Here is a 24,619-nt window from a genome sequence, read left to right on the forward strand (position 1 = left end):
TCAGGATACTGTCAGTAAAATTTCGCTGCCATCGGGAAAAAATGAGAAAAGGGGGAGGGAAAAATGAGAGGGAAGGGAAAGAAAAGAAAAATAGATAAGTAGAAGAAAGGAAAGAAAGGAAAGAGAAGAGAAGAAAGATATGCAACATTAACGTGCAAGTCTTCAGTTCAGTATGCTGTACAAATACAAGTATAGCGATAATGATTATTCTCTTTATCTCACTGCTTACTTTATTATCGGATGTGAGCCAGAAGGGTGATTTACTCAACCTTAAACTATATGAGTTAATGTCCTTCTGGTTCTGAGCAGAAGATACAATAGTCATTGAGACAAACGGAATAATCAGTCTTGCTGTATGATAAACATTCATGTAGACTAAAAATGGAAAATAATTGTTGTTGTGAATCTCAGTATTATGATGAGAAAAAGCAGATTCAAATCTGATTTACAATATTAAAACATGCAAATCAACATTAAGCCTATGATAGATGGCCTACTAACAATAGAACCAGGAAATTAAATTGAAATAGATTTAAGTTTTGAACCTGATACAGCAGAAAACGGCAAGGTTAATGAGAAGATGTAATTCCGGGGGGGGGGGGGGGGGGGGGGGGGTACTCAGATTTGGTTTTAACGGGGGTATGTGCCGCTAAAGCCTCCAAATCCCTATTCCGTTTTTTAAGGGTCATTTTGGCGGATTTTTTTTACGAAGTAAAGCCCAAGTTCAAAATTTTAGGGTGTTTGCATTGCAAAAACCCTGATTTTTTTTGAGAACTTTGAAAAAGCGGATCCATAATTAGGGATTTTTTTGTCAAAAAGTTACCCATTAGAGCGGCACACCCCCGTATGTGAGTACCCCCCCCCCCCGGATGTAATGAATAGGAACGAAAATTGAAACATAATTGCTTATTGCACAAAAAAGCGCCTGGAATAAAGCAGGATCATGCTTTATGCTCTAGCGCCATCTTGAAATACTTTTGTACATTTATTTTGAACCTCGAAAAATACACGTGCACTACATTCAGATCAGGATTAGTAGACGAAAACTTAATTGCTTGAGCTGAGCGCACCGTACCGCGTACCTCCGGAGTTCGATCAACGTTTTATTTTCAAGGATAGAACTGATGTAGACCGAATTTTCCGTCTCTTTCGTTCGTTAGCCTCTTATTGGGGTAGGGTCGGCTCTCTCTTTAGAGACGGAAGCCGTTTATACACATGTCCTTGCTAACGCCACGGCCAGTCCTGGTCGTAGCGTTTTGCCCCCAAAATCCCCCAAAATGTCATTTTACCTCGAGCATGTTATATTGTAAATTAGGCCTAGGCTATAATAAATCAGTTCCACTTACCAACTTGACTGAAATAATCAGTTTAATAGAGTAAAGTACCCGGTAATCGGTCAGCTCCGGTTTTCGGCCAATTGGTTGGATACATGGTAAAATCACTTTAAAATACATCGCATAATAGCATAACACATATCCCACACATACCATACCATGCCAGTGTCACTGAAGAACCACATTTGCAATGAAAAATATATCCTAAAATATCACATTTTAGCGATGTAATCGGCGGTCCCGCTACCCAAATCTGAAAAATCGAGTTTCTTACGCGTGTATGTAAGAAATATGGGTACCATAAAATGAGCTTTATTTCAAGTATTTTTCAGATATAGAGCCCGATTTTGTGCTGGTCGCAAGCTCAAAAGTATCTCATCGCATGTATTAAATCAATGCAGCCGCACACCGCGACGCACACACGATATGTCCGTCTAATTCAGATTCCAACTTCCGATCACCGCTGTGCCTGTATTCGGTCAGGCGAGCACCCGGGAGCTCCGGCGTGGGATACCTGCTCCGCCCGCGTGTGCTATACATCAGCGCAGAAACGCACGGCGCGCGCGAGCGCTTCCGATTGACTTTGTACATGCGGCCGTAAACTGAAACGCTCGGCCGATAACCGGCTCCAAAACAGTGAAAATTGAAATGAATATTGTCATGGCAATTCGTGATTTTTTTTGGGGATTCTTTTTTGTTTAAATAATAATAATATTTGCTTCATGATTTGAACAAGAAATGATAATAAATAGGAAGTAAAGAGTCCAATAAATAGGATTTTGTCTTAAGTGGCCGAAAACCGGGTACTTTACTCTAGTCCCTTTTTAGGAAATTATGGGTCAAAATCGAAATCCATTTTGAAAATCTTTTTCAACATGGATTCCGATTTTGACCCATAATTTCCTAAAAAGGGACTATTAAACTGATTATTTCAGTCAAGTTGGTAAGTGGAACTGATTTATTATAGCCTAGGCCTAATTTACAATATAACATGCTCGAGGTAAAATGACATTTTGGGGGATTTTGGGGGCAAAACGCTACGACCAGAACTGGCCGTGGCGTTAGCAAGGACATGTGTATAAACGGCTTCCGTCTCTAAAGAGAGAGCCGACCCTACCCCAATAAGAGGCTAACGAACGAAAGAGACGGAAAATTCGGTCTAGAACTGATGCAGCCGCCTAATCTACACTGGAAATACAACGTAAGTTGCGCATGAAAACTAATAAACTTATTTGTCGGTCTAACAAGATAGAGATTTTGCCCAATGAATGACCAAGTAGGTCTAGATCTAGACAAAAGTCATCAGTTGCAGTCCCAGACAAATATGATAACAAAGTTCTGGCGTTACTGCACTGGATACAGCGCTACTACTACTAAAAGGTCTGTTATTTAAACAGGGCCAGGGAGTTGAGAGGGACAACTCACCCGGGCAACTCACTCGTCTAACTTTAGATTTAATGTGCAGCGCCATTGGGTGGTATTCTCATAAGTTAAGCCGGGACTAAGTCCAGACTAAACAAGAATTTTAGTTCACACTTCTATGGAATGCTAGGTTTCATCTTCCTCCTTCAATATTCATGACAAAGATAATCTACTAAAGACTTTTTGGAAATTCAGTTCATACTCATCTTTTCTTCCCATTTCATTGCAAAATTTATTTTTTGGAGACTTTTCATTGAAGGATTAAAATAATCTGTACAGGATAAATGAGTTGACAACAGGCACTCCATAAAAGGGTGGACTAACTTAGTGCGCGCTAACTTAGTACGCGCTACCAGAATACCACCCATATTCTTTATATTGATTCTGCATTGTCTATTGATGATGATAAAAAGCTAAGGGGGTAAATTACTAGACTAAATTATTTCCTTTATTTTCTTTACCCCCCCCCCCCCCCCCCCCCCCCCCCCCCGTTTTTGTTTAGAATTATGAGGGTTAGGATACTGTAATCCCTGGAAAGGATGCTCTGTCACTTTCTGTAATAAAAAACTAATATTTTTGTTTATTTGATTTAAAAAAGAAAAGAAATTGGATTTACATCTACTGCAGGACTAGTCTAGGACTAGGAGTAGATCTAGGACAAGGTTAATTTTTTGTTTTGTTTCAGAAACCATGATTCACAATCGTTATCAGTTTTATGGGTAGGCCTAATCTGCATGTTGAAAGTTGAAATTGTGTCCATAACATCAGACTGAGAAGAAGGTGAGAAGAGGATAATGAGAGTAAATAAATGGAAGAAAATGGAAAGGAGGGGAGAAAGCTTAAAGACTGGAGGATGGGAAAAGGATGAGAGTGGGGAATTAAAAGGTAGAGGACTGGAGTAAGAACTAGAAGTGAATAAAAAGAGGATGAGGGATCATATTGGGATTAGATAGAGATGACAAGTTAAAAAAAAGAAAATGGTGAGATTTGGGAATCAATGAGGAGAAGAGGAGAAGAGGATGGTGGGATGAGAATCTTAAAAACGAGATGATGATACTTGGAAGAATACTGAGAGGAGGATGGAAGGAAAGAGAGCATGAAAAAGAGGATGATAAGATTTGAAAATAAATGATGAGAAAGGGAGGAGGGAGGAAGAGAATAATTCTTAGTGTATCATGGGATTTGGGAGGATAACAGAGTGGGGTAGGATGTGTGTGTGTGGGGGGGGGGGGTAAAAGATGGGAAGATGAAATTTGAAAATGAGTGGATGAGTGATGAGGAGAAGAGGATGATTGAAGGAGAATCTTAAAGATGAGAATGATGGGATGAAAGTGGATGTTGATTAAAAGAAGAGGATGATGTAAGTTTGAATTGCATGATGATGAGAAGAGGAGGAATGCATAGGAAGATCAAAATACTTGAGAAACTAAACAGAGATTGGGAGGAAGGGGGGGGGGGGGGATAGGATAGACGGACGGAGGGGTAAACAATGAAAATGTGTGAAAGAGAATTTGTATTATTTGGTGAGTCAAACTTGAGATTGATGCGGTAATAAACCCTCCATTGTATCGGTATTAAATGAAGATGGAGATGATTCATACATAATGAGAGGAAATTTAAGCAAATAAAATGCATCGTGACACCCTGCAATATTCATGTATCACAGAACGTCACTTTAATGCCAAAGAGCAGATCACATTGATCTCAAACTGATTTAGTGTCAAGTATGAAGTACAGTGTACATTAATCAGAAGTAGGGCTATAGTTTATGTGAACAGCAGCATTTGAAAGTGAAACATGGAGATCTATGGTCTATAAAGCCTGGCATAATAAGTTTACAAAATGTGATGAAATATTTTTATTAGAACATCAATATTTTTGACTGTTGTCAAAAACACTGTAGGTGCTTTTGTTATTTTGATTTTTCAAAAAATCCACTCAGAGATTAAAAAGATGTACAAAGTTCTGAATACAGTTAACTCATTACCAACTCAATCTTTCATTAAATCTATGGGACAGAAAGCATTCAGTAGACCATGAGTTAAATGGTACCATTACTACATGTAGCTTGTTCAAGCTTTAAGCAAGACATTTTCCCATCTCACAGCTGTAAATTAATTGTTGCATTTTTTAAGCACTCAGCTGTAATAAAGTTATCCTAAAAAACTTGTATACATTACTGCCCAAGATTTAATACAGAGCTAGCATGAAATATCAGGGAACAGGTTTGTAAGCTATTTTTAAGGGCGAGTGAAACGGTTGATTTCCTGAGCGTCTCTGGATGCAACAGTGATATCTTGCAGGCGTCAGGCAGATGGCCAAACAGACGCACTATTAGGGAGAATCCTTCCTTTCCTTAGTCCCATTAATAGGTTTATGAGTGTGTGTGTGTTCACAACCCCTAACAGACAAACATGAGATCTGCATAGGAACCAGAGAGACATCACAGGGGCCTTAATTTCCTGTTCCTGATCAGATCCAGTCGTTTAAGTGGAATGTTTTCTGACAAGTTTCCTTTTTCTTAGTACTCCTTTTTTCACCACTCAGGGCCTGAACAGTCATTTAATCCGTAAAACTCTTTATGTCATTTGTTACTGTTTGACTCAGGTTCGGTTGCACTTTGTAGAGAAATTGCAACATTTCTATTATTCTCGTTTCATTTTTAGTTATGAATTTTTTTTAGGGTCTTTCCTCTTGTTCATTATGATTTGTTCAAAGCAAGATGGGGTATATAGAGCCATTGAGGCACATTTAACACCTGGGTGATGAGTGGCAAATGTGAATTAATGTTTACCAAAGGATGATGCCAGGCTAGGATTTGAACCCCCAACCCTTAGATTCAGACTAAGAGTCAACTGAATGAACTACTACGCTATGAATGAAAAGGGACTTATGAGACAAAAACTTGCTTAATTGTTTTTAGGTTGGTACAGTGTGTAGTGTATTGTTTTTAAATTAAGCCATCTATAGTATTTCTATCGAGGAAATGAGAGGGACGAGGCCCGGGGAGGTGGGGGAGGCTCTTTAAATTCTTCCATAATTTGCACTGCGTAGAACCAGCATTTTCCTGAGAAATTGTTTAATTGTTAAATCAATAAATAAGAATATTAACCTTGAACCTGCAAAATAAGTTGGCTATGAAACCCACTTTTCCTTTTTATTTTTCTTTACCCCATAGAGCTATTAATGAACCCCATTGACGACTGAATTCTCATATTCCCCGTGGGGTTAATACAGTAACCACCTGGTACCAGCAAGTAATGGGTTGACTTAATACAGTTTATATTTTTGTATTCACATGAGCTTTTTCTCTTTCATTTTTGAAATATCATTCGTGCCCTTGAGTAAATTGAATTGATTAGCATTGTTAAAGCAGTCTTTCAGGGAAAACATGCGGGCAGAGTTGTATTGTTTTATTTCCTGTTTTTGTTATTTTTGAAATGTACATGTAGGGTTATGAATCATGTGATCTGTGTGTATGGAATTGTGGAACCCACAAGCCAGCTGTAGGATACATTACAATTGAAATTAAAAAACAAAAGCAAGAAGAAATGAGGGGAAAAAAAGTTGAAAGAACGTGATTAACACTATCATTATAAGCCTCCCTTCAGTGATTACCTAATTAATAGAGATAAAATTTACAGCATGTGGATTTAGTGCTTGTGAGAGACTTACACTGAATGTTTATCATTTACACTTTATTTTTAAACTTAAAAAAGAGAGAATAAAGATCGACGGTATGATGGCTAGAGTAAAACAGAAATGGATGACTTTCAAGAAGAAAGAAGGAATGAAGTAGTGAAAAGGATAAATTTGAAAGAGAGGGAGGGAGGGAGGGAGGGAGGGAGGGAGGGAGGGAGGGAGGGAGGGTGGGAGGGTGGGTGGAAGAGAAAAGAAAAGAAAAAGGAAGGAAGGGCGGGAGGGTAGAAGGGGGGGGGGGGGGTATTCCAGAATCTGCCCGGTTCTTTATATTTCCCAAACTTTATTTAAGCCGCCAAAGTTGGCTCAACGAACTTAAGAACTTTGGCTAGCAGCGAGTCAGAAGGGGGAGGTTGAATTGCGTTAGTGTGGTGGAGATCAAAATTAAATCGGCCAGATTCTGCACTAAGAGAAAGGGGGTGTAGAGATCGGGAGCTTGAAAGATTAGAAAAAGGTAAATCCTGGAAGACCAGAAAGATTGAGAGAAAGAAATAAAGACAAATTGTACCCCTCTCCCTGAAAATTCACCTCTACCTAAAAATGATCCACAATGAAATCTGCATGATAAGGAAGTAGCAAAATTTGATAAAGGACAATTGCATTACCCCCTCTTGCCCCATGTCATAGTTTCTAGATCATTTTTGAGATATAAATAAATGCCTTGTGGATATACTGTCCAAAATGCAGACAATGGCTGTCATCACCGTATCAAATCTTCCCAAGGTTTTATTTTGTGCTGTATGTGTGGTCTGGTAGCTAAGAGGAAGTGTATGAATTAGGACTGATATATAAAAGAAAAGAAAGGCAAATAAAAATCAGTCCAGGAACTGCTGTTAGGATCTAACCTAACCGGTGTTGATGTATTAAAATAGAGACATGGAAATGTCATAAAATAGATAGCAAGAAGAACCTTATATTTGCATCACTTTGGAAAGCTGGTCGTTTATTGGGCTCTTGAAATCTCTAGAAGAAATCTTATATATTTCAAGGCTTAATTTTTTGTTCCATCGTTGAATTGGACATATGAAAAAAAATTCATGAAAGAAACTTCACAGTGCACTTACCTTTTTTCTTTATTGCGAGAAAAGTGAATAAAATTATTCTGAGTCCTAACATAACTTGACCTGCAATATCTTGAATGGAACTCACCCACTGCATAAGAAAGGTTTTGATCAAAATCAAAGACTTTTTTTTGGATCTTTACCCAATAGCATTAGACAATAGTAAACAAATGGATCAACAAGATAAAAGATTTAAAGGAAAGTCATTTTTATTTCACAATGATGTTCATAAATGAAATTAAGCATTGTAGGAATATTAAGTATCATCTGAAAGGATATTAAATATCCTTCCACTTTTTCACACAATTTGTTTATGTTAGTCATGCATGGTTAAAGTAGTGCAGGCATTTTGAAAAGAAAGCATTGTTCATATGTTCCGGTAAAATCCTGAAACAAGGAAAACCTCTTGAGTCAAAAGAATGTAAGTCTGACAGAAAGTGAATGACATTCATGAAGCTGAAGTGCTGAACATATATCGCAAACGAAGAACAGACACGGATTATTAAAAATTAAAAACAGAAAACTTGTGACCATTACCCATGTCTGGACATTTCCTCTAAATCATGAACAACTTCTTCCCCTTCTTTGGAAACATTGTCTGGACTTATATCAGGCCGACAAAACTGATCAGAACTTCTTGAGATTACTCATACGTGGACCTAGCAAAATAAAAGGGCTATTTATATACACTGTGTAGACATGCTTGTTTACTTTTCAATTTAATGTGATTTTTGAATAATTTGATTTGAATCATTGTTGCTGTGATTTGTGTATCATGCCCTGTAAAAACATATTTCCTAATACAATGAAACCTGCTTTAGTGACCACCTGTATAGAAAGACCATATTCACTGTTTCCCAAGCATATTGTTCCTCATTGAAACATGTACTACTGAACGTAATATAAAGACCACCTGCCTGTCAAGACCACTTTTGAAAAATTGACATTTTATAGTTATTTTGTGTGTCACGGTTGTAACAATGGGAAAGTTGTCCACAACTACCTGTACATCATGGAGATATTACCAATTCAGACAATTTGAAGAGCCCATACCTATAGTGATTACAACTTTTAAAAAATCAGAATTTTCTCATTCTTTGTCCAATTTCATTCAAACTTTCATCGGTTATTAACTTCTCTGATTTGTTTCTGCTTTCCTTTAGAGTACAGTATGTATTTTGATATCAAGGTGAGGTTTTCCTTTAAACCGATGCGTTCAAAGCAATGCAAATCTCATGTTAGGATTGGCAAATGTAACCTGTGATTTAAAACTCACTCGTCATTTTGTTTCATTAAGACACATGTTTAAGGTTGAATCCTATCCTAAACTATTATTCAGAATCTTGACAGAGTGACTTGGAATTGTCCTCACTCGTTGATGAAAGAGAGAGTCTTTACCAACAATTACTGGTGACAATGCGTGGTTACCTCGTACGGTTTCACATCCAGATTGAATGCCGAGCAGCTGTGACAATAGAAATGTGTTTTTGGTATTAAAGGTATCGCTTAACAATGTTAAATCTGAGATGCACGACCCTACATGTTATCAGTGTCTGTGATATGGTGTTAAATTGTGCTTCAAAATGATCAAGAAGTACCTCAAAAAAGTAAAAACTTTTGAGTTGTGCCGTACTCGTTTTCCCCCAATAGACTGTAGTGTTATGAAAATCGTTTGGCAAATGCAAAATTTGATTTCGATTTTCAATCATAAATATCTTGATAATCAGACAGGCGATCGGCTTGTAAAAGTCATGGGGTTCCTGACTGACCTAAAGGTTTATAATTATCATTGCAGCATGAGCTTAGTCAAGGATTTTTTGAAAGGATCTAAGACAAAGTTATCGGATCCCTTTAAATGTCTGTCTGCACATGTCCCCATGTGATCCTTCCAACTTGTCAACTTTGAGATGTGGTCTAGAGGATGAGTCATCAGACATGGTAATGAAAAAGCCCATTTTCATAATGAAATCAAATTTAATGGTCAAATCATTGTTAAGTGAATACAATTATTTGTAACAGGTGTATATGAAATATAATTTGTATTAAACGAGGCACTTATCAAAGATTTGTGCATTAAATGTTATTACATTACAAAGATTGTCTATTGTGTGCATGGTCCAGGTTCAAATCAGGACCATGTACTAGTATATGCAGGACATTGATCAATGTTTGCCACTCCAGACCCAGGAGAGATATGGGAGGTTGTGGACAGACAGACAGGTGTATGTATGTATGGTGTGCAATACTGTGCATACTATACATGCATTCAGATTACCCTATTGTAAAGTGAGTTTAAAGTGCAAGTCCAGAAAACAATTATTACCAATTTCATGATTATCATTCTCATGGCCATTTCATAGATTTTTAGGCTGATGTGCATCTGTAAATTTGAGGTTATTGGAAAATGCTAGTCCTAGAATGTTGTAGCCCTTAAGTGTAAAAAGAAATAGGCATTCTGTTGTCAAAAGCATTATAGATCAGTAGTTTAATCTTATTTGAGTCGCAAAGTACAGGAAAAAAAAGCATTCATTTTAACCCTGATTCTATCCTGAGAATTTACACAGATGGAGAGAAACATGATTTGATGAACGTATACCCACCAGACGTTGTGTGTCTGGACAGTTGATTAAACGGCAATTTGTAGAAGTTTACAAGCAATATTTCATAAATCTTCTAAGAGTTATGTAGGACAATTATGATAAAAATTAAATTTTCATGAACAGTTAATAGTGCTATTTGATAAAAGAATTTCTGTTGAATCCAAAGGCAAATAAGTTTTATGTTTGTTCAGTGCCTGGATACCCGACCCCCTATCATACAAGCGTTAGGCTTAGCTAGTACAAAAGGCATTATTAAAATACGCCATTAAAAAACTGGTTGCTTTATGTAATTTGAACAGTATGACTTGATTCTGGTGTGTATGAACATGCCTCTTATGCTGAGTGAGAACAGGACACGGGATTGGAGATCTAATTAGCTGGAATTAATAACGCCAATATTAAGATCCCAATCTAGGTCAGGGTCACATGGTGGAAAAGCACTATCGTTAGGAAAAATATGTCCCCCTAATGCCCGCCATCAAAAGTTTAATATCTGATCCTTGGGATTTACAATCAGGGAGTGTGTGACTGACACTTCTTCTGTAAAGCTGCAAAGAATTAGGACGACTTTGTAGAATTGTAGATATATCTGTCCCAGTGTGCAGTGGAATCATTTTTTGGGGGCTAGAGATGGGGAGCTTGAAATGATGGCTCGAGAACAAGCCATAGAGCAAATAACACTGAGTTCCTATATGAAATCTTTTTATTCAGATGGCCATATCTCGGCCAATACTTAACATATTCAATTGGTTTTCGACATTTGGACATTATTTTTTATGCTAGTTTCTTTTGGAAAATGGAAGAAAAAATTGAGAAATCCTAAAAGTAGATTTTTATGACGTCACAGCTTTGGTACTCTATACTTTGCTATATATTAATGACCAGTCTTTGCTTTAGGTACAACAATGGGCATCTAGAAGAGAGACTCGTTGAACTTTTTTTTAATTCAAGTTTGTTTATACAATCAACATGTGTGTATGTATACAACAAAGATTAAAAAAGAAACATGTTCTACTCGTAATGAAGTGGGAAAAGCAAAGGCCAACGTACAGGCCTGTAAAGGTAATTACCAGACAAAATCAAATTACATGAAATGTATAGTATTATTGATTAAATATCTACTAAAAACAAGTTCAGAAATGAAATGTATTTCATTTTTTATTGCTGGGCATGCTCCTGCAGCTATATCCCTATTCCCGTGTGATTTTGTGACTTTATGCCACTTTATGCCACTAAAATTCTGAAGTCAGTGATAAATCTGCTAGCTGTCCATCTTTCAATCGTTGCTTGTGTTTATTTAGGCGTCTGTTATAAAATAACCTGTCATCCAAGAAGCAGATGACGCGAACCCCAAAACATGACCTATTAGAAATGAGGCCTATATATTCTGCTCCCTTACATGGATTGTGTTGTTCATTTCCATTTTATGGCGATCCATAAGGGGAGGGTGGTTTCCTCTGTTTAATAGAAAGAGGAAGATTCAAGTACCGATTTGGACGTTTGGAACAATCGGTCTGTCATTAACTGACCAAACTCTTGTCTGAACCTACGGTCATCAGACGATGAAGCAGACGTCTGCAAGCCAGGGTTGCATGCGTGTTCTCATTTCTCTAATCGAAAGCATGGACCTACAGTACTCAAATATAAGTTAATCTTACCCCTTGTTTAGACTGCAGAAATTAATCATCATGCCATACAAAAGCATCATATCTTTTGAAATAAGAATACATTTTTTTTTGTCAGAATGTTTCATGATTGAATGCATTTTTTTTAAACATCATTTCAAATGAAAGCTTGATTATGAAGAATCAGGGTTTTGTTCCTATCAAATCATCTTGGCATTCAAAAACTTTATAACTAGGCGGGGCTTATGTCGAGCGTGCAACTGCATGCACTGATAATTGGCTAGCGGTCACGTCAACTTCAAAACTAGTTCTTTGATACAATGTTTCTTTGTACAATGTGTATTCTTTGGTTTATGATGATTCTTTATACAACTTTTCTTTATACAACGTCTCCTACTTTCTTTATTATGAGTTCCATATGAATGACCACTAGTCTGAACAGACTAGAAGTTACTTTTAGAGGGATGCATTGAGCGGAGTTACTCCAAACCTGATTATTCTCATCATTTTATTCTTATTCCTGATGCAAGTCTAAGGGGTGAATGGCCTAGAGGTCTCGGCTAGTTATAGATCGAGCCCCTCTATTTTATCCCTGCCCCCTATCCTCCCCCTCCTCTCTTCCTTTTGCACACCTGTTGCAAATTGTTAAGCAACCAGTGTACAGGCAGTTTCAGTTTGGGTTTTATTTTTTTTAACCCATATTTCTTTTACCCATTTTGTACTTTCACTAGATGACTTCACTTTTTTTCTTTTCAATAAACGAACTATAATGAACAAAATAGATTGTAGATTTAGTTTGATGTTGGTGAAATGAGAATGAACGGGCAATTTTCTTTCATTAAGGAAATGTATTAATGATTAATGATAATGATAATGGTATTGAATATTTAGGAGCACTAAAAACGTATCATAGCGCTTACAAATTATTACAAATATATGAAAAGCGGACAAAAAATGTCTCACAGGAAGTAGATCACACATATCACAGGGGGAAAGGAAGTTTTGAGGGAATCTTTTGAAGGTGGCAAGACAGGTAATTTCCCTTATGGAAAGAGGGATGCTTTTCAAGTTAAAATTAACTTTAAGTTAACTTGTCGAGTACTGAATTCTGAAATGCTCAGAGGCTTGATGGAGGAACCACTCTATTCCCGTAGGCAGCAACTTATAGTGTAACCATGAATATTAAAAGTATTAATCACCCCTTTTTTGGTTTTGAATTTCTTCTGTTACAATTCTGCATTTTTCGCTTGAATTTTTTTATGAAGTTGCTATACTTGGAAAACGACTGAGAATGAGATGAACAGAGAGAAAGAGCCAAGCAAATATAGAAATGGGAAGAGAGAAAAATTCTGAAGAGAGAGAGAGAGAGAAAGTGAGAGATAGCGGGAGAAATAATGTGTGTGAGAATTTGTGTGAGAGAGATAGAGAGAGAGAGAGTGAAGCTAGGAGTGAAAAAAAAAAGCATGTGAGAGAAAAAAAGAGAGAGATATATAAACAGAGAGAGAGAGAGAGAGAGAAAGAGTGAGAAATAGCAACCGCACCACAGACAAATACATCAATAAAAAGGTGGATAACAATAGAACTTTCTTTTCTCTTTGAATCCCAGTGGACTAACACCTGAGTAAAAGACTAGGATATTCCTGACCAAATTCTTGCTCTAGTCTGGCCACCTTGCCTTCCTGCACCCTTTCCTTAGCTCTCTCGATCCAACCGCAACCCTTGTCCCTCGGCAGATGTTCTTCCACCTTGCTACCAAGCTGCAGATGCTTTAAAGGTGAAGACTAGTTATGGTCATGCGATTGCATTGTGAAAGAAACGTCGTAAAATCGATCAGAAAAAGTTGATCATCTAGCATATGAGAATTGGTGTGTATTGCAAGGTTCTGGAATCTTCAAAATGATAAGAAATTTGGCCCAGTCTTGATAAAGTTACAAGCACTGTACACAGAAAGATGTACTGGTATATGGGACTACCCCCATACATGCGCGACATGTGCATTATATCTATCACGTCCAAATAAATAATAATGTACCAAATATATCAATTAGTACATGGTTTCTCTGCAAAATTTGTATGATCACGTATTAGTCAAAACATATTCTTTCACATGATTGGTAATAATAGCTTCCATTTCATTTTTTGAGAGGGGGGCGTTTCGAAAACTGGTCTTTACCTTTAACGATATAGTCACAGCCACTGGGAACCTGTTCAGTGGATATTGAAACACAAGTTAGTCTAGACGATTTATAGCCTGGCTGAAAGGCATGTTTGTGCAAATAAAAAAGAACTCTAGAGGGAAAGTGGTCATTTGTAGACCTGTCTCGGAGGCACTAAACTGCTTTATGCATTCCTTTATTGATATGTTTTTGGTAATATTTTCACACATCTTATCTCATTATCTAGCATATGCTTTTGTGATAAAGAACACGAGTGAAATCATTATCTTACACTATATTTCAAATTTTGAGAAACCGCAAAACCAACCAATATATCTTGGACCCTCTAAAGAGACTGAACAGAGTTTTGTGTCTGGAAACTTTCGCAATGGTGCTACAGGGCAAGATCCCAATTTTGCCCACATACCATAAGGGCAATTATTAAATAGATGGAGAAATTGGGGATAATGCTTAGAGTTAAGGGTAAGGTGTTCAGGTTGCAGTTAGGGTTAGTGTTAGGGTTTAGTTATGGTTAGTGTTAGTGTTAAGTTATGGTTAGGCCGGGTTAATTAGGGGTACTGATAATCATGCTATAATATGAGGGGTAGGATTAGAATTATGGCTAGGGTTAGGCTTCAAAAATTTATTATACCTCTCTCTCTGTGTTGGAAAGTTACTTGTGAACAAACAAATTGCAAGGTGTGTATATTATAGTGACCTGGACTTTCCGAGGTAGCTGACCTCCTTCTTCCTGTTGACCATATACCCTGGATAGAAACTGACCCTGGTTCCTTCTCTGTCCCTCACCTGCTTGTTATCTAAAGGAACTATCGGTAGTCTAGCTTTTAAAGATCATCAGAGAGTTTACAGGTTATAGCATACCTGCCAATTAACCCTTCCGAATAATCCAGAATATTCTGATTTTCTGGAATTTTAGGACCTAGATATTCAGTTTTCACTGACGCAGTCACCATAAGCTGCGCACAATTATATTAGCACACTTTTAATGTGACAAGTTATAATTGCGTATTATTGTGGATTGACAACGTGACGTCACAATCAGTTTGTATGTTGCCTTTAAATGCCGGCTTGCTAATGTTAAATACTAAGGTGTTTTCTGAATATGAGTTGAGGCACATTACTTCTAGCCAAGTAAAACGAACTGACTTCATCCGTCTACGGAATTGAATACGGTCCCATGCAGGTGTCGACATATTGGATAAATAGAATTCAAATCAGATGTATTATTTATCTTGACACTCTATCTCTAGTAATAAAGTTAATACAATCATAGAGTATACTAAAATATGTAACCTGATTAAGAGAGTAATTAAAAAAACTGCCCTTGCGTTTTAACAGCCTGTGATGTATCACCCATACGGTGCCTATTAAACATGTTTATAGTTTCAGGGGACGTGCTTTTTTCCCAATTTACAGAGAAAAGTGTTTTGGTTTCTGATCAAATATCCAATTAATATCTTTGTTCTGATGATCTTGAGGTTTGGCTGACCTGGGTAACCTTGTACAATTTTCTTTTAGTTTCTGTACACGTTTTGCACTGTTCAAACAGGACTAATAGGTTCTGAGGAGAGTTTGCACGGCACCATTTTAGTTTTTTGTTTTTAACTATTGCAGTCAGTGGAATCTTAAAGTGAAAATAATAATCGGATCAATTTATATAGCGCAGCTACTGTATAAATATATTCTACTGCGCCGTGATGGAAACAAAACTCCATACAGTGCCTATTTTACAGACACACAATAAAAGACTATTCAAAAGCTCCCAAAAGCAACTGCATCTTCAACAAAACTTTGAAGACAGCAACAAATACCGGTAGTCTTTTCTTATGTCTAGTGGTAGGTTATTCCAAAGCTTTGGAGGGGCGCAACTGAAAGCACAATCTCCGAGAGTTACTTTTTTTGTGTGTTAGGTAGCTTAATTAGAAGCAGCTTGTCCTGTGTGCTTTACGTGCATATGATGTGATTTAAAAGATAATAATTCAGACAAGTAATTTGGGCTTTGACCATTCAATACTTTGTAAACAAGCACAAGTATTTTGAATGCAATTCTATGCCTTATTGGCAATCAATGTAACTTAATTAAAACTACAAGTACAAGGTAGCCAGCCTACGTGCAGTGGTGGGCAAGATATATAAGCAAGGACTAGGTGTTTGTCAAGGAAGAAGGGGGGGATCGAGGGATTGGCCAGCCGTAATGTTGGCTCGTTGACATTGTGTAAGGAGGATTTAAATACATGTACACTTTAGATACAAAAGTACACGGTTGAATAAGGCTAGAAGCGGCCGTGTAGTGTTTGTCTTGTTTTATTTGTTTTGTTTATTTCAAAATGATGATTAAAAATAAATCTGCTTTCAGCAACAAGGCTGTTTTTCAGCGAGTCGATATTCTAAAGAAGACAACGTTACAAAATATATCATCACTAATAATTAAAAATTATTTAAAAATGAATACAAATATTGTACAAATTGGAAAAATAAAATGGAATAGAGATAGTAGGGAAAATAGAAGAATCAGACAAACAGGTTAGGTTTAACAAACAAAAAGTATCATGATTAAAATCTCTGTAACTTTGTAAAAACTCAAGTGTAGAGTGTGGATGGAGATGAGCCTGGTTACATGCAACATCAGACCCATGTATGAGATCAGGTATAGCCTATACTGTCATGATACCTCTTCTATAACGGAGGGGATGGGAGGGAGGGGATGAGAGGGTGGGGTGAGGGGGGGGGGGTGAGAGGATTGGAGAAGGTGTAAGGAGTCATCCAGAGACTTTCCCTGAAGGGGTCTTCCATCCAATGATTTCCTGTGTGGGTTCCATAGGAAGTGGATGACACAGATCAATTTGGTAGGCATGCCGTTTCCTCCCTCGTTCATCCCGCTCTCCCTAAGGAACGCCCTTTAACCCTTTCACTCCCTCAAGCAGATGAAACAAGTGATATAGTGAATGGTAGGTTTTGTGTTGAGGTTTAATACCATTGCCATCTACAGGTAGGTAGGTACAGTAGATCACATGTGGGTCCTTCTATGAGTTGGGCCAAAATAAATTTAGTGATTTTGTGTGTTGGAATAAATGGGAAAGGTGTCCGCCACTACATCACAGAGACATTACTGATTCAGCCAATTTGAAGAGCCCATACCTAATAGTGATTGCAACTTTCAACAATTACTGTCTGATTTCATTCAAACTTTCATCAGGATGCTTCTCTGATTTTTCTTCTTTCTTCTAGAGTAGTTCACTATCAAGGTTCAAGATTCAAGATTTTTTTTTTCTCCACTTTCATAAAGCAATATTTCATTCAGGAACAGTAGCAACAATTTCATCGTCAACTAGCATAAATACATTAACAATGAAACAGTTATAAATTACTTTAACAAATGTGGAAAAGAGGTGGTCTGTAAAAAAGGACAGCTTGTTAAAACACAGATCACCTTTACAGGAACAACCTTTTTTTTTAAAAGAAGTAGATTACAAGGTTGGTTGGATTTCCCTTTAACCCTTTGATCATGGTTTGTATTGTGATTGGGTGTACATGTACATTCCCTGTGATAATGCAGCTGATCTAGAGAAGACATTCTTCCGCTGAATGTACATCACTGAAGAGAGATGGATACATGAGTATGTGACCTTTGTTGATTTCCTATGTGAATTACACTGGAAGTGATCACTTGCCTCTGATTCATGATATTCAGCCTTGTCCTCATTAGCCCGGGTTTGGCGAAAATAGCCTGCTTACTCTGAGTCCTGTTTCATCAAACTTGCTATCAACTAAATTTCTATGGCAAATTTGCTCTCAGTCAATCAAATGCCACAATTTCAGTAGCTTATAACAGTTATTGTAACTTGTCATTGATAACTAGTTTGAGGAAACGGCACCCAGGGTCTGGCGAAATCGCAACTTACTTGAGTTTTGTGATTTGCAGTGAAAATGCAATTACAAGTCAAGTGCTGCTAGCTATCCTAAGTAAATTGGGGCTTGCTTGTGAAATAGTTCATTATTTGGAGACAAAACAGAAGCTAAATCACTGATGGAAACTCATTTGAAATATGCTTTTCCTGTGCCTTGAGACAATTATTTGTGCAAGTCTGGACTGCTCGACTTCAGGGAAACTTCGAACATCAAACTCAAACTTTTTCCTCAGAAGTGCTAATTGGTTTAATATCTCAAGCATGAGGTTGTCTGGACTAATGGGAATGCACCTCTCTAGAGGAGTTTGTTTGGTGAGAGCCAGAAGGCAATAACAGCAAAGAAAATGAGATGATTTAATATCCTTCTGGCTCTGAGAGGCCGATTTGTAGATTGAGACATCCATGAGGAAAGCGGTGTAGGAAGTGATCTATCATGCCCTAATACTCCCCTTAAAATGAAATTAATTAGGAGGAATTCTAAATATTCCTTCCCAATTTGTTTCCAGTTCCTGGCAGCTACAGTATAGGGCTTTAATCACAACTTCAAAAAAAGTGTTGTGTTTATCATATGAAGAGATACCTTTATGAAGAGATTGACTTTAAGAAGAGATACGAGCTTGCGCCTTTCTTACAGAAATTAAACACATACACATGTACATACATGTAGATGCATTATGAAAGTAAGTCCCGTGAAAATTATTCACTGCTCACTGTAACAATGAGACAAATAACTAAAAGTAACAATTCAACACTTGAAAGATCATCTCGAGAAGGGATTAAAATGCAGCTTTTTAAAGTAAAATATAAAACTGGTAAAGTGGGCCGGGAAGCTGGGGTAGAGTTGAAATAAATTTACAAATGTGTGTTAACTCTTTTCCACTAATCCTCCACCCAACAATACTGTTTTGAATAGAAGGTGGTAATGGGTACTTAACAGGCACTTAGGAGGCTGATAAGTCAAGGATGATAATCCTCTTAACTGCCTCTTAACAGGTCTCTAGCCCCTTTGATTTGTTAAAGTCAGGTCAATTGTCCACTCCTGCCTTTCAAGTGGAAGCTAGGTTTGGGATCTCTGTCTCTTCATTAGGAGACTGTGTTTAAGGGTTTGGGGTGCAACTGTGACGTTCTTTCAACAGTCACGTCCTGAAAACCTTTCTTTTTCGGGCATGAAGATTTAAGAAATCAAAGTTTATGCAGTGGTAACTTATTGTTTTGGTTTGTTTGGAGAGCAAGAGAAGAAAGAGTGAAAAAGGTAGAAGGAGAAAGGGAATATTGCTAGAGAGCAAGGTTTTTTTTGAGGGGGGGGGGGGGGGGGGGAAGGGGGAGAGAAAGACTTGGGTTTTTAAATGCATATTTGAACAATTTATTTGCCAAATTTTTTAGATAAGGTCTAAACAAAGAACGTTACAGCATTGTCAATTTGAAGACTCTTCTTGAGATTCCGATTGTGGAGATTGCTATTAAATCTCAGTGCGAACAGTCCCAAAGCCTGCATCCTGTCACCAAGACAAAGAACGTCAGATCGTAGCAGTAAACGATTGTCTTCTGAAACGCGATACATTCATTTTGAAAGTGTCAAAACCTCTAATAGTGGGTATCAACAAAAGAACCACGGTCTTGAAAGTAGGTTTTGGGGTTTTTCGGTCTAATGGCGTCTTGAGGTGTATTCATTATCATGAATACTCGGGAGTTGCTGCATCATTATTCAGGCAGGTTTGACGGATTAATAAGGAAACGTTAGAAAACTGCTGTTAGGCAAGTCAATTTCAGGATTGGAGTGAAAATGTGCGATCTCCATGGTAACGTAGAGTGATGTGGGAGATTGGAAGTACAGGGAAGGAGGAAATTGGGAGGAGGGAAACATGAGAGCAGGCCTTGAAGAGGTTTAATGAAGATTTGTGGGTGAAAATTTACAGAAAAGATGACATTTGAAGCACTTGAGCTTGGATGAAAGAAAGCAGAAATGAAGAAGAAAGACAGAGAGAGAGAGAGAGAGAGAGAGAGAGAGAGAGATTGATGACATGGGGAAATTTTGGATATTTGAATAGCGTTTTAATTAGTTTCTGACAGCAGATCTCAGTAAATTGCCCGCTTTTGTGGGTTTGACGTATATTTAAAATATGAAGACGTGGAAGATGAGGTGTATGAAAAAGAAGTATGGAGGTATATGGCTGGTAGATGTGAAAGTTAAAGAGAGAGAGAGAGAGAGAGAGAGAGAGAGAGAGAGAGAGAGAGAGAGAGAGAGAGAGAGAGAGAAAGAGAGATAGAAAGAAAAGAGAGAGAAAAAAAAGAGAGATGGGGAGAGAGAGAGAGAGAGAGGAGGAGAGGGAGGGGGGGGGGGGAGATGGAGAGAGGAACAAGTGGGAAGGGATGTAGCAAAAGAGGAAATGAAAGACAAAGAGAAAAGGAGAAAGAGGAGAGAGAGAAAGAGAGAGGAGGGAGTGATGGAGGGAAGGGGGGGGGGGGGGAGAGACACAGTCAGACAGACAGAAAGACACAAAGATAAGACAATGTATAGAGATAGAGCAGGGAGCTGAAAGAGTTGGAGTATGAATATGGAGAGAAGAGAGAGAGAGAGAGAGAGAGAGAGAGAGAGAGATGTACATGTACACATAAACTTGAACCTTGTACCTCATCAAAACAATTCTCAACCTTCTGTACACATCACTCATAGAGAATCACTATTCTATTCCTGCTTCATCACCCTGCTAATTAATTGGAAATCAGGATCATGCTGTAACTCCAGCTATCTAACCATCGCTAGGTTACCGTATCTGTTCATCAGCGAGGATAGGAAACTCGCTATTATAGTTGCGTCGAGATCAATTTGGCGTTTGGGAGATGGGCCTCTTAATTGAGATTAATCCTGTCATGGATATATATACTTTATTTTGTTAAAGGCATTGTTGAACAATGTTTCCAGTTTTACAAATCTGAGATGCATGGCCCTACCTGCTACCAGTGTCTGTGATATGGTGTAATATTGAAGCCCTAAACAAAGTGTGCTTCAAAATGATCATGAAGTGCTTCAAAAAAGTAAAAATCATTGAGTGACCGGTTTTACCATACTCATTTTCCCAATACAAGTAAACTGTAGTTTAAAAAAGTGAAATGTCTAATTCCAATCATGAATATCTTGATAATCAGACCAATGATCAGCTTGTAAAAGCCATGGGATTCCTGGCTGACCTTAAGGATTATAATTATGGTTGCAACATGAGCTAAATCCAGGATTTTTAAAGAATCTGAGGCAAAGATACCCAATCCCTTTAAAGCTTAAAATGAGGACTATTAGAATATTCTGATCTAAAATGAGCAGTCATGAAACCAATGTGAAGATGCAAGAGATTTAATGTATAGTAGAGAATTTGTAGAGATTTTTTTTGTTGCATTACCAAAAATGTCTTTCTATTTTCATTGCTTCTTAGTTTTACAAGTTGTAGTTACAACTGATTCATTGCAAACTTTCCTATTTTCAGAGTATTTATTTTCATTAAAATGGAATGAAAAAATTGATTATTGAAAAAACATGCTTTCATAATAAAGTCATTAGGAATGTTTTATAAATGGATGATGAAGTAAAACAGTCATCTGCTACATCATTTTTGTAGATATTTTAACTGGATGAAAAGGGCACAATTTTGTTTTTAGCTGCTAGAATCAGGATTTTATCCTGATTCTCTATTCTCACTTCTCACATAGAACAAAGCAGGAATAGGAAATATTAAAATGGAAAATGTCAAATTTAATCAAATTTCACTTGGCAAATGAGCTGAGGTCTCCTACATAATTTGTCAGAAAATACTTATTTAAAATTGTTTTGACATTAACAAAAATGAGTGTAACATATCACTAGTTCCCAAAGCAGATATCAAGTTTGATAATTTTAGGTTATGATGTGGAATTGCCCTCTGTTTTACATCAAATCTGTCCAAATATCTCTCCTATATCTCCCTTACTGCTTCGTTTAGGAACTGTTAACAATCCTGCTTCACTCCTGAAAATGTGAATGCACGATATATGAATCAGACCAAGCACTTAATGGACAAAAGAGGGTCGCGTGGCATCGCACAATAACAAGCCTAAGGCACCGCCAGGCTGTGCAATTGGCCTTGTCGGTCAGACAGGGGGATGGTAAGAGGGGCAAATATGAAATTGGCTTTGTGAATCGACGTTTATACTGTTATAACTGTGCTACCATAACATTACTTCTTGGTACTCATTGCATACAAACAGGCCTTGCATGGTGAGCTGTGAATTAAGACTGGGAGGTGTATATGGTCCAATGTGTTTTGAGGCTTGTTGTAGCTGCATGTGTTCAGGTATGTACACAAACTGTTATGAATTCGGTATTTGAGTTGTAATATTAATTTATTCTAGGCAATTTACTAATGATAGCTGGCCCTGGAAGGAACATGCACAAGTCTGCATGTATTTTACCTACATGTACCTTAGAAAAGTATGTGTAACAGTAAGCGAAAAATATAAACCATTTTAGAAATATATTCATATTTACAGGTATGTACAATTACAGTAATGAATCTTTTAAAATGTATTCCAAGCTATAGCTCCCCTGGGTCTGAATAATGCAAAAGCCTTATCTCTTGCTAGAAAAAAATGTTTACAACTTTGCAATGTGACTTTTGCAATATTATTTTGTAGCATACTTTGCAAAAGTTATTGAGGGCATTTGTATTTTAGAATGAGCCTGCAGGAGAAAGAATTAAGTCAACACAGTTTTGCCAGTATTGCGATTAATCCAAGGTATAGGTCTATCTCGGGCTTTGTTTGTAATATGGAAAACCTTATAGACATTTGTAATAACACACAGTATGCACTTTAATATGAATGTTATGAATGTTATTCTATACTTCATTCACACACAAACTTGGGCCATTGCCAAAACTTTGTCATCGAAGGTCACCTTTTAATGTGCGTGTCATGCTTCCTATTCTATCCGGCCCAGATCCGTGAGAACCTCAAATAATGTGGTTTCCAACTTCAGCTACTCACTTAAAGATAAACTTGAGTTCTGGATCCCATTTCACAAAGCCTTTTTTCAATCACAAAGCCTTTTTCAATGACAAATGACAAAAATCATTGACAAATCTGCTGATAACCAATCAGAAGCAGGGATTACGGTAGTTTATGTCAAAAACTGTCATTTGTCAGTGATGACAAGTTTTGTGAAACGGGGCCCTGGTAAATACAGAAAATAAATTCTCACAGAATCCAACAAAAGTTATGATGAATGTTTACAAATAAATAACATGTGCCAAACTTTTGGTAGAAAATGTATAGGGCTGATCGAGTAATGAGCAGAGAAGACGAAAGTCTAGGTATAAAAGTAGCCCGACATGCATTATGTGCTCAACACAGGTCTTTATGTGCAGATGGGAGTTGTGGTTTTTATTGAAGATGATGCCCAAAGGTTTTTTATTGTGCGTTTGATCTTATTTCACTGGTTCAAACAACAATGACAGGATAACAATCCAGAACAAATCAAAGTAGTTTTCTCTAAAATTACGATTCCTTTAGTATACCAGAGCTCAAGATTAGCTTTAAGTTATCCTTTTTTCTGTATGAGATTTCCTAATAACCTAATATCCTAATTAACTAATAATCCTTTTGCCAGTCTGAACATAGAATGAAGAAATGTCATATAATAAAATAAATGTTTTGAGTGTCGTTTCAAATTCAAAAATGTATCATACTAAAATGGTACTATAACGGAGCGGGGCTTATGGTGAGCATGCACTAGTGTACCCGACAGCTGTCATTCAAATTTTCTTAACTTGAGACAAGTTTCTTTATATGATGTTTCTTTGCCTTATATATGCCCCTTTTGTTCGATGATGAGTCTGTATACTACGTCACTTTTTACGTTTTGTGTTAATTTCCTGTGGCCTGAACTGATCATCAATGATTATGAGATATCACATGTCAATAGTGGGCTAACCACAAGAAGTTGTAAATGTTGTTCACTTTTGATGCTTTGCGTGTGATGATATTGTACAGCATCCTGTTATCAAGCTCAGTAATGGAGTCCTTTTTTAGATTAGTTTCAGTTGTTATGAATATACAAATACATTTTGCTGAAATATTCAGATATTCAGGTTATTGGAAATTGTCAATGGAGCAAATCAAAAACTGTTGACGTGACATGTAATCAATCGTCTGGTTTTGTTGTAATTTTATTCAATTTATCATGATTTGAGAGTAATTTTTGAAATAATAAACATTGGAGGTTTGTTTGAAAAAGGAAGATTGGGTCATTAAAATGGGAGTTCATATTTCTTTTTCTTTTGACACACATTATTGCATAATTCTGTCTCTTTTTGGGGTCAGAAATAAAAGCTTTCTTGGAATTTAAGGGTCTTTAAAATCTGAATCCTTTGAAACATATTCCATTGTTAAGTTCCATGATGATGTGTTAATACATAGAATTCAATCTTTTCCTCATAAATCTATTGGAAATAGAGAAGTTACCACCTAGAACAAAATTCAACAAATACATTTTTTTGTGGATAGCAAGTAAAATTATCCAACCTTTTGTTAAAAAATGTTTCAGTTGAACAAAAAAATCCAGTCTAAAGAATCCGTCCTGTAGAGAAAATGGTAATTCACACCAAAATTGAATGAAAATGCAACTGCACAATAGGTGTACAGAGGGAGATTTTGTGGTTTTCAGATATTTTATTTGAAAAAGGAAATTTCAATGGTGGTATGTGTGATTTAAAGAGAATACATGAGTGATTCAGATGATCTATTATTGTACATTGTGCATTCAGCT

At 37.1% G+C, this 24,619-nt stretch overlaps 1 long non-coding RNA gene across 1 annotated transcript; it reads left to right on the forward strand.

Moving 5' to 3' along the window:
* Positions 1 to 2,501: 2,501 nt before the first annotated feature.
* On the forward strand, positions 2,502 to 22,381 carry LOC115924789. The gene is made up of 3 exons (XR_004064440.1): positions 2,502 to 2,535; positions 13,348 to 13,515; positions 22,063 to 22,381. It is a non-coding gene; the product is annotated as an uncharacterized LOC115924789 (long non-coding RNA).
* Positions 22,382 to 24,619: the final 2,238 nt, after the last annotated feature.

This window comes from Strongylocentrotus purpuratus, unplaced genomic scaffold, assembly GCF_000002235.5.
Source record: "Strongylocentrotus purpuratus isolate Spur 01 unplaced genomic scaffold, Spur_5.0 spur5_scaffold_16, whole genome shotgun sequence".
NCBI classification, from domain to species: domain Eukaryota; kingdom Metazoa; phylum Echinodermata; class Echinoidea; order Camarodonta; family Strongylocentrotidae; genus Strongylocentrotus; species Strongylocentrotus purpuratus.